Raw genomic sequence first — 11,307 nt, 5'->3', positions numbered from 1 at the left:
ACCTAACAATAACAGGTATTCAATTCACTTTCGGGATCTAAAAAGAGGGACAACAATGCAACCATGGTAATATGCCAGACATGTAGTGCCCAGCCCCTTCCCAGGCCGCCCAGTGTTCCACCAACCACAAGGACGCCTGGCACTGACACATTCCAGGCATTCCCTTCATTGAACCCCGCCTAAATCAGAGCTAACTGATAAACGTGCCCTAATAACCACACAACATCAGAACATCAGAAAGCAGGCATATAGAGTGCGTTTGGAAAGTATTTCGACCCCTTATTAAATTAAACCCCTTAAATTACGACACAGCCTTATTCTAAAAATGATTAAATTTTTTGTTTTTTTGATCAATCTATACACAATACCACATGATGACAAAGTGTATTAAAAAGAAAATGTGACGTTTACATAAGTATTCAGACTCTTTACTCGGTACTTTGCTGAAGCACCTTTGGCAGTGATTACACCTCGAGTCTTCTTGGGTATGACGCTACAAGTTTGGCACCCCTTTAATTGGGGAGTTTCTCACATTCTCTGCAGATCCTCTCAAGCTCTGTTAGGTTGGATGGGGAGCGTCGCTGCACAGGGCCACTTAAGGAAATTCATAGACATGTCCCGAAGCAACTCCTGCCTTGTCTTGGTTGCGTGCTTAGGGTCGTTGTCCTGTTGGAAGGTAAACGTTCGCCCCAGTCTGAGGTCCTGAGTGCACTGGAGCAGGTTTCCATCCAGAATCTCTCTGTACTTTGCTCCGTTCATATTTCCCTCGATCCTGACTAGTCTCCCAATCCCTGTCGCTGATAAACATCCCCACGTTATGATGCAGCCACCACCATGCAGCCACCACCCTGCTTCACAGCAGAGATGGTGCTAGGTTTCCTCCAGACGTGATGCTTGGTATTCAGGCCAAAGAGTTCAATCTTGGTTTCATCAGACCAGAGAAAATTGTTTCTCATGGTCTGAGAGGTTTTAGGTGCTTTTTGTCAAACTCCAAGTGAGCAGTCATGTGCATTTTGCTGAGGAGTAGCTTCCGTCTGGCCACTACCATAAAGGCCTGATTGGTGGAGTGCTGCAGAGATCGTTGTCCTTCTGGAAGGTTCTCCCATCTCCGCAGAGGAACTCTGTAGCTCTGTCAGAGTGACCATTGGGTTCTTGGTCACCTCCCTGACCAAGGCCCTTCTCCCCCCATTGCTCAGTTTGGCTGGGCGGCCAGCTCTAGGAAGAGTCTTGGTGGTTGCAGAATTCTTCCATTTAAGAATGATGGAGGCAACTGTGTTCTTGGGGACCTTCAATGCTGCACAAATCCTGTCTCGGAGCTCTATGAACAATTCCTTCGACCTCATGGCACTGTCAACCGTGCGACCTTATATAGACAGGTGTGTCCCTTTCCAAATCATGTCCAATCCATTGAATTTACAACAGATGGATTCCAGTCAAGTTGTAGAAACATCTCAAGGATGGTCAATGGAAACAGAATGCACCTGAGCTCAATTTCGAACTCATAGCAAAGGGTCTGAATACTTAGATGTATAAGGTATTTTTGTTTTTTATTTGTAGTGAATATTAATTTTAAAAAGTTTGTCGCTTTATTATTGTTGAGGTATTTGGTGTAGATCGATGACATAATAAAAAATACATCTAATTAAGAATAAGGCTGTAACATAACAAAAGGTGGAAAAAGTCAAGTGGTCAGAATACTTTCCGAATGCACTGTAACTGTCCAAATGGGTCGCCACTAAGGTTAAAGTGGAAACCTGCTGTTTTTTTACTGATTCTAAGTGCAAAAAATATATATTTGATGGGTCGCATGGATACACTTGTGTTGTGCCTATATGACCAGTGTTCTACACAAACACCCATTCTCTTTATCTCTAAAACTTTATGAAATAGAACATAGTCAACAAATGCATGTTGCAGTATTTACAATTGCATTAACAACTTACCACCAACTTACTACCCCAGAACCAAATAAGTACATGAGATGTTTCTTCCTGGAATCTTTCAGAAGTGTGTCCTTACTGCACCAAAAAGTCAGGGTCATCTTGATTCGTGTGGATTATTTACTTGGTCGTGTGGCTGTTCTTCCAGGGTTGCCATGTCTGAAACATGAATCCCGAGGTGAAGAGTATTGGTGTACTGGAGCCATGGGATGTGCCAGGGGGAATGGAACCCATTGGCTGAAACCTTCCACTTAGCCATTAGGGTCTTATTGAGCATTGACAACTTGATGTCTAGCATAGGAAAAGGTTGATCTATTTAACATAACTCTAGAGAGCACCACACACACTCTATATGTTTTCCATATTTGATTATGCCTGCATTTTCTATCATTTGCAACTAAAGTTACAGTGAAGTTACAGTTACAGAATAATGATGAGGTAAAAGTGAATAGGTAGGTAGCCTTATTAAAATGAGTGAGCTTTAAAGTATATTCAGATATGCATAGATAAACACCAATGTGATGTGCAGAAGTGGTCAACAGCCCACATAATACAGTAGTGCCTCCCTGTGGTTGTAAGTTACCTGTACAGGTTGTTGAAATACAGTAGAATAATTTGCCAAGTACATTTACACATACTCAGACTTTTACTTGGTGATATGGTACTGCTAGTAATAGACAACGTTTATAGACAGAATAATATTAGCTCAATGGATTTACCTACAGTAAGCTCTTAAGTGAGACTGCCCCCTCCAAGTTGAATATATTTACAATAGGTCTATAGAAACAGGCCGAAGGACCTACAAACAGGAAATATAAATTGAGGACGTTATCCAATCACATTTTTGACTGGCCAACAGAGTTGTTGTTCTTCACATTGGTCGACAGATTCATGTCCCAAGGAAATTCATACACCACATGGTGAAATGAGGGTATGCCGTTTGGGCTCCCCCACTACAGACACTGGTTCAAATCCAGGCTGTATCTCAACCAGCTGTGATTGGGAGTCCCATAAGGTGGTGCACAATTGGCCCAGCGCTGTCTGGGTTTGGCCGTTGTAGGTCGTCATTGTGAATGAGAATGTGTTCTTAAATGACTTGCCTAGTTAAATAAAGGTAAAAAAAAATACAACTGATGTATCCACTGGGTCATGTACTAAATTATTGAAAACAGACTCAAAGCTTTATTTGTGAAGTAAGTGACAGCTGTGTTCCTGTATGTTGGGGGTCAAATGTTAAAGGAGTAGGCAGAGGTCAATCACCCCAGTGATTAGCATGAGCAGCATAGCTAGAGACCACTGTTTAATACTACTGTATTTCAAACCATAGAAAATCCAGTAAAGGAGTGGATTCCCATTCTATTTATACTTAAATGGAAGATCTGGGTTGCCTAGCGGCAGATAGCCTAGCAGTTAAGAACATTTGGCCAGTAAGTGTAAATATTGCTGGTTGTAATCCCAGAGCCGACTAGGTGAAATATCTATTGATGTGTCCTTTAGCAAGGCACTTAACCCAAATTACTCCTGTAAATCACTCTGGATAAGAATGTATGCTAAATGATTAAGGGCTCTGTGATTGAACCCATATCCACAAAGCATCTCAGAGTAGGAGTGTGGATCTAGGATCTGTCCATATAATCTTATTCATTATGATGTAGAGGAAAACTGATCCCAGATCAGCACTCCTATTTTTCTCCACTCATACAGGAGTAATGAAGGCCTAGTTCACAATTGTCATGGAATTAAAAATATATATATATTAATCGGGCGGTGCTGCAGCCTAACCTTGACCTCTAACCCCTAGCCTAGCTAACATTAGCCACCTAGCTAACATTAGAATTAGCCACCTAGCTAACATTAGCAACAACAAATTGGAATTCGTAACATATCATACTAATTGTTATTTGTTACATATTATACCATATTATCCATACCATTACAAAACATTATTTATAATCTTAATTGAAGTGTTCCAGATTTACGTTTAATATGTTACATTTACCCCTGAGTCCAGGTTGGGTGATACCCGTGCCTTGATGTTTCAGGTCAATTGAACTCAAACAGCTTCTGGTAAACAATATTGACATAAAGAAAGGTTAGGTCTACCCCACTTCTCATGTCTCCTCCAGTGAATTCCTTTTATGTGTTTTGTTATGTTGTTGCTTGTCATTCTGCTATGACTAGGGTTGGCTTTTTTTGTTCCTTTTGAACTGTGTGCACCTGTCAGTGCATCTGTCAGTTCACTAATAGGAATTTCTGAAACTGTCAGTTCACTAAAGCAACGAACCGATAAAGATGAACAAAATAAGGTAAGGTTTTCCGATCTTTCTGGAAATGTTCCTGCTATATTTGTATACTGTATTGATGCATTTTTTCATGTTACATGCATTTATGTTTTGTCCAAGACAATTCAACTATGTATCAATCTCAGCTGCATACCAGCAGCATACCACCCTGCATCACACTTCTGGCTTGCCTTTGAACTAAAGCAGGGTTGGTCCTGGCCAGTCACTTGATGGGAAACCAGATGCTGCTGGAAGTGGTTTTGGAAGATCAGTAGAGGGGCACTCTTCTTACAGGGCTATTCTTAATGGTCTAAGCCGTTGGGGGGGGGGGGGGGGGGGGGGGGTTCTAAGATGACATATGGAATATTTAGCTACTTGATTTTAAAAAATTAGGACCCTTTTTGGTATCAAAATAAACATTTTGCATTTGGCCTTTACTACTATAGCCCATAGAAATACATTGAATAGCACATACATATATGGCAAAATAGAAAGTTAAAAAACAATTTCTTAAGGTTTTGAAGCATCTGTCCTATATATAGGAGATATAAGATAGAAACCTCAGGAAATATTTATTTTTCTTGACATATTTAACCCCTTTTTTGGGGGCAAAAAACTACTTTTCTAAAAAACTTTTGTAGGAGTCATCTTTAGACGAATTCTGTGACAAAACGGAGAACACCATCGAGTCTCCCCTTTCTTTAGAGTGGTCATATTAGTTTGTAGGCCAAACCGTTCGGATGCTAGAGACGTTTTCGTGAGACCCATTATCGAGATGTCTCCTGTTCTGACAAACAGCACTGTAGCTCTCCCACTTTCCGCCACAGATGCAGAAGGGCGACATAGGTGAATGCGGTGGATTAAGACATCTCTAGTTTAAACTGATGGATTTTGATGGGGATTTTTTTTATTTTGTTACTTAGATTGACTCACCGGTGCATTAATAGACTCTAGGGGGTTGGGCAATTCCATCACTATTCAACGTAATATTCATTACCTCCAGCAAAATACCAGTGTCTGTCTACATATTTGAAAATGACACATTTTTGTAGAAAAAAATATGAAGTTAAAAAGTTTAACCCAAAAAATACCCTCCCTTTGGCTGAAAACTCACTGTCTACAGGCATTAAAACAAATAACTGTAACCTTTATAGGCCTAATCACACTATGCTTCTAAGACATCTTATCCCTAGTAGACTACCCTCTCCTGCCTGTAGACTACCCTCTCCTCCCTGTAGACTACCCTCTGCTCCCTGTAGACTACCCTCTCCTCCCTGTAGACTACCCTCTCTTCCCTGTCCAAAACTCATCATAAGGGAAAGAAAAAGGAAATGTGCTTGGTTTTCATCACATGGATTCCATTACTGACTCAGAATGAACACAATGCTCTCAATCTAAATTATTTATCTGGTGCAATTGATCCAATCCAAGTACATTTGACATTTTAGTCATTTAACAGACACTCTTACATAGAGCAACTTTGATTTGATTTGACTTACAGGAGCAGTTAGGTTAAGACCTAGACCTCTTGGGGATTCAAACCAAAGACCTTTCGGTTACTAGCCCAGCAAGTAGGCCGTGAGGCTTGTGCTCAGCCTGTTTACAGTATAGTCCTACAAGACTTGAAAGAAGAAGAAAAAAAACATTGATCAAGTTGCAGAATTTGATCGATCACAGTTTGATTTCAATCTAAAACTGTTGGTATGTTTTCTTTAAACCTCTGAAGTCCCCTTCCAAAATGTTTTGTAAACAATGTATATTGTTGTATAAGCTAACATTGATTATTTTATAGTTATGGCACTGATATGGAACATCTATATCGTTATCAGTTGCATTTTCCCAATTTTGTTCACAGATAAGATATACTGTGTATGCAGGAAACTGCCAAAAATGATGCAAACTATATTTTGGAAGCAGGTGCTTCCACACAGGTGCGGTTCCTGACTTAATTAAGCAATTAAAACTTAGGCTCATGTTGAAAAACGTAAGTTGACAATTATTTTGGCTACCATGACTAGAATAAGAGATCTCAGTGAACTTGCAAGAAGGTTCTCAAATGAGCATAGGGTGTTTAAAGTGTGTGTGTGTGTGTGTGTGTGTGTGTGTGTGTGTGTGTGTGTGTGTGTGTGTGTGTGTGTGTGTGTGTGTGTGTGTGTGTGTGTGTGTGTGTGTGTGTGTGTGTGTGTGTGTGTGTGTGTGTGTGTGTGTGTGTGTGTGTGTGTGTGTGAGCGGACAATTACTCAAACGAACATCTTTATTCAACATCGATTAATTATTGCAAGAATGAAACCGTCGACCGCACCCTCTAGGTTGTGTTTCCGAGAGCTTAACTGATAATGAAAAAACAGTCATCTTATATAGGCCTTAAATGCTCAGTCAGTCATTTCTACCATTCCCATAAGCCACCTTGATCCATCTCCTGGTTATCTGCACATGATGTCGTTTTACTTCCAACCCGGCTTAGTTTCCCAGTTGCCAGGAAGATGAGACAATGAGGCATTGTTCTAAATTCTTCCAGGCTCTCTCTATCTCGGGTCACACACAACACATCTTGTCTATAGAATGACAGCTTTTAGGTTTTTATCACCAAGTCATTGTCAGCTCAAGCAATCCCTAGCAAAAACCCATTTCCTTAACTAGATGACCAGACTAACTGCAGGAAGCTAGAGTGGACGCCATAAAAACTCAGCATTAGCAAGCCAGTCTAACTATTAGTTAAATATATAACTGTTTACTATTAATATCAAACAAATCAGGTAAGTATGTAATTTTTCCCTGACATTCCCCTCTCAAGAAGCTAAGCTTCTTCCACAAAAATGTAAGGGTACAAGCATTACACGATTGTTGGTAAACATACATTTAAACAAACAAAGTTTGTGCCTGATATTTCATCCATTATTAACAACCTTCTTTTGGGTTGCTGAGTTTTAGACCTTTCTTATTCAAACACAGTCAATCTGGAACAGAAAATGAAACACAAAATATTTTTTTTTAATCACACACATGCTTCAACAGCAAATAGGACATGCACAAAGGTAGGGGTCAGCATGGTTAAAAACGTCCATCCTTACCATTCATTGATTTCTAACACCAAGAACATCTACCTTCCTTGGGACATGTCTTACAAATTGAGTGGACCATAAGTTCAATACCCTTAGCCCTAAAATCAGAGTTGGGGTCCTCATCATCAGATATGTAATCAGGAAAGGGAAATAGGTCTGGAAAGTCAGGCATTCTATCATTTATAGATTCCCATCATCATCCTCAGAGTCAGCATGATCAACAAGCAATGGCATGGTAAGGGCAGTATCCAGCACTTTACAACAAAGCTTTTTAGCACAGACAATAAGAAATAGAACAGCAAAAAAGATTACTAGGCCATAAATGAGCCAATGAAATATTGTAGCTCCCATAACACCAAATAATGACTGAACCCATCCAAACGGATCCCAATTGCTATCTGGTAGGTGTTCTCTTGCGAGATCCCCGCTGAGCTCTTTCAGATGTTCCACTAGAATAGTCAAGTTACCCTCACCCTGGGGTATGATTGTACAGCAATGTTCACCTATCATTTGGTACACTCCCCCTTCCCGTGCTAGTAACATGTCATGTACTACTCTATTCTGTATCGCCGTAAGGCGAGCGGCTTGCAATTCCGGTCTCATTATTGAAAATCTTGAAGTGGTTAGTTTTACCAAAGATTCTAAATGATATCCCAATCGGTCTAACTCATGGGCATTTTCCGATGCCCATACCAAGGAATTAACCCACACCAAAACTTCTCAAGTTTTGAGGATCGTTGTGACTCAATTGGAACGCTATTCAATTGTGAAATGCTCCTTCTAAGACGTCCTAATCTACTTGGAATGGAGGAGTTTGTTTTATGCATTACTATAATGGAGATATTCAGTTTAACAAAAACACAGCAACCTGTCCAGTTTGTTGGTAAATAAAGGTATGCCTTATCACCACAGATCCAATAATGATCAGTAAACGTGGCTGAGCCATATTGATGGTGAGAGCACTTGTCTGTTTCCGCCTGAATGTGTGCCCCACATTCATTTTAACGGGCCACTCAGAATCACATGTTCCACTTGTCTGTTTCCGCCTGAATGTGTGCCCCACATTCATTTTAACGGGCCACTCAGAATCACATGTTCCACTTGTCTGTTTCCGCCTGAATGTGTGCCCCACATTCATTTTAACGGGCCAGTCAGAATCACATGTTCCACTTGTCTGTTTCCGCCTGAATGTGTGCCCCACATTCATTTTAACGGGCCACTCAGAATCACATGTTCCACTTGTCTGTTTCTGCCTGAATGTGTGCCCCACATTCATTTTAACGGGCCAGTCAAAATCACATGTTCCACTTGTCTGTTTCCGCCTGAATGTGTGCCTCACATTCATTTTAACGGGCCAGTCAGAATCACATGTTCCACTTGTCTGTTTCCGCCTGAATGTGTGCCCCACATTCATTTTAACGGGCCAGTCAGAATCACATGTTCCACTTGTCCAGCTACATCCTAGTGGGAAGACTGTAATTAACACATGTTGACATTCCCAAATAAGTTTCATTAGATCGTGGAATGGAGACATTGCTTGGGTTGTGACGACGACGGGTTCAGAATGGGGTTCGATTAGAATAGGTTCTGGTACACGATGTCTAGGTTCTAAAATAATTTTTGTACACCAATATTTACAATCAAATCCGCCTCTTATATCTTTTGTCGCTGACAAATCACCATTAATGCATTTTTCCTTCATAGTTTTACCCTGTGAAGGTTTACCCCATGAAGTTTAATTTGATAAGAGCACTTCCAGTGCACATAGAGTGTCATTAACGTCTTGGTGACAGAAGGGCAGTATTGAGTAGCTTGGATGAATAAGGTGCCTAGAGTAAACTGCCTGCTACTCTGTCCCAGATGCTAATATATGCATATTATTAGTAGTATTGGATAGAAAACACTCTGAAGTTTCTAAAACTGTTTGAATGATGTCTGTGAGTATAACATAACTCATATGGCAGGCAAAAAACTGAGACAAATCCAACCAGGAAGTGGGAAATCTGAGGTTTGTAGTTTCAGTTAAGTGATTGCCTATCCAATATTCTGTGTCTATGGGGCCAGATTGCACTTCCCAAGGCTTCCAGCAGATGTCAACAATCTTTAGAACCTTGATGCTTCGACTGTGAAGGAGGGGGTAATGGGAGCTGAATGAGTCAGAGGTCTTCCAGAGTGCCATGAGCTGACCGTTCACGTGAGAGTTAGCTTCCATTGCATTTTTACAGACAAGGGAATTCTCCGGTTGAAACATTATTGAAGATTTATGATAAAAACATCCTAAAGATTGATTCTATACATCGTTTGACATGTTTCTACGGACTGTAACGTAACTTTTTTACTTTTCGTCTGCTCGCGCCTCATGAATTTGGATTACTGGGCTAAACTAAATTTGCTATTGTAAATGTTAGCAACACCTCCACTTTTGCGGGATGCGCGGGGGATATAGTCACTAGTGTAACCAGGAGGTGAGGCCTCATTTAACACAGTAAATTCATCATACTTAAGCCATGTTTCTGTCAGGCAAATCACATCAAGATTATGATCAGTGATTAATTATTTGACTATAACTACCTTGGAAGTGAGGGATCTAACATTAAGTAGCCCTATTTTGAGATGTGAGGTATCACAATATCTTTCAATAATGGCAGGAATGGAGGAGGTCTTTATTCCAATGAGATTGCTAAGGTGAACACTGCCACGTTTAGTTTTGCCCAACCTAGGTTGAGGCTCAGACACGGTCTCAATAGGGATAGCTGAGCTGACTACAGTGACTGCTAGTGGCAGACTCCACTAAGCTGGCAGGCTGGCTAACAACCTGCTGCCTAGCCTGCACCCTATCTCATTGTGGAGCTCGGGGATTTAGAGCCCTTTCTATGTTCGTAGATAAGATGAGAGCACCCCTTCAGCTAGGATGGAGTCCGTCACTCCTCAACAGGCTAGGCTTGGTCCTGTTTGTGGGTGAGTCCCAGAAAGAGGGCCAATTATCTACAAATTATATATTTTGGGAGGGGCAGAAAACAGTTTTCAACCAGTGATTGAGTTGTGAGACTCTGCTGTAGAGCTCATCACTCCTCCTAACTGGGAGGGGCCAGAGACAATAACTCGATGCCGACACATCCTTCTAGCTGATCAACACGCTGAAGCTATGTTGCGTTTGGTGACCTCTGACTGTTTCATCCTAACATCGTTGATGCCGACGTGGATAACAATATCTCTATACTCTCTACACTCACCAGTTTTAGCTTTAGCCAGCACCATCTTCAGATTAGCCTTAACGTCGGTAGCCCTGCCCCCTGGTAAACAGTGTATGATCGCTGGATGATTCGTTTTAAGTCTAATACTGCGGGTAATGGAGTCGCTAATGACTAGGGTTTTCAATTTGTCAGAGCTAATGGTGGGAGGCTTCGGCATCTCAGACCCCGTAATGGGAGAGGTAAAGATCAGAAAAGGCTCGGCCTCTGACTCCGACTCGCTGCTTAATGGGGAGAACCAGTTGAAAGTTGAATGAGTGACACCGGTTGAGCATTTCCTTCCAGAAGCCATGAGAAAATTTCCGGCTGCGGGGACTGTGTGAGGGGATTTATACTACTATCTGTACTTACTGGTGGCACAGATGATATTTCATCCTTTCCTACACTGAAATGACCCTTGCCTAACACTTGCGTCTGAAGCTGGGCTTGCAGCACAGCTATCCTCGCCGTAAGGCGATCATTCTCCTGTACTATGCATAGATAATAAACAGAGAGTAGCAACAGTGTGCAAAACAAATAGTCCGGTGGCCATTTTATGAATTGTTCAGCAGTCTTATGGCTTTGGGGTTAAAGCTGTCTTAAAGAGCCTTGCCGTGCGGTAGCAGAGAAAATAGTCTATGAAATGGGTGACTGGAGTCTCTGACAATTTTATGGGCTTTCCTCTGACTCCACCTATTATATAGGTCTTGGATGGCAGGAAGCTTGCCCCCAGTGATGTACTGGGCCGTACGCACTACACTCTGTAGAGCCTTACGGTCAGATGCCAAGCAGT

Source organism: Oncorhynchus mykiss, chromosome 4, assembly GCF_013265735.2.
Source record: "Oncorhynchus mykiss isolate Arlee chromosome 4, USDA_OmykA_1.1, whole genome shotgun sequence".
Taxonomy (NCBI): domain Eukaryota; kingdom Metazoa; phylum Chordata; class Actinopteri; order Salmoniformes; family Salmonidae; genus Oncorhynchus; species Oncorhynchus mykiss.
Note: the sequence above shows the minus strand (reverse complement) of the source record.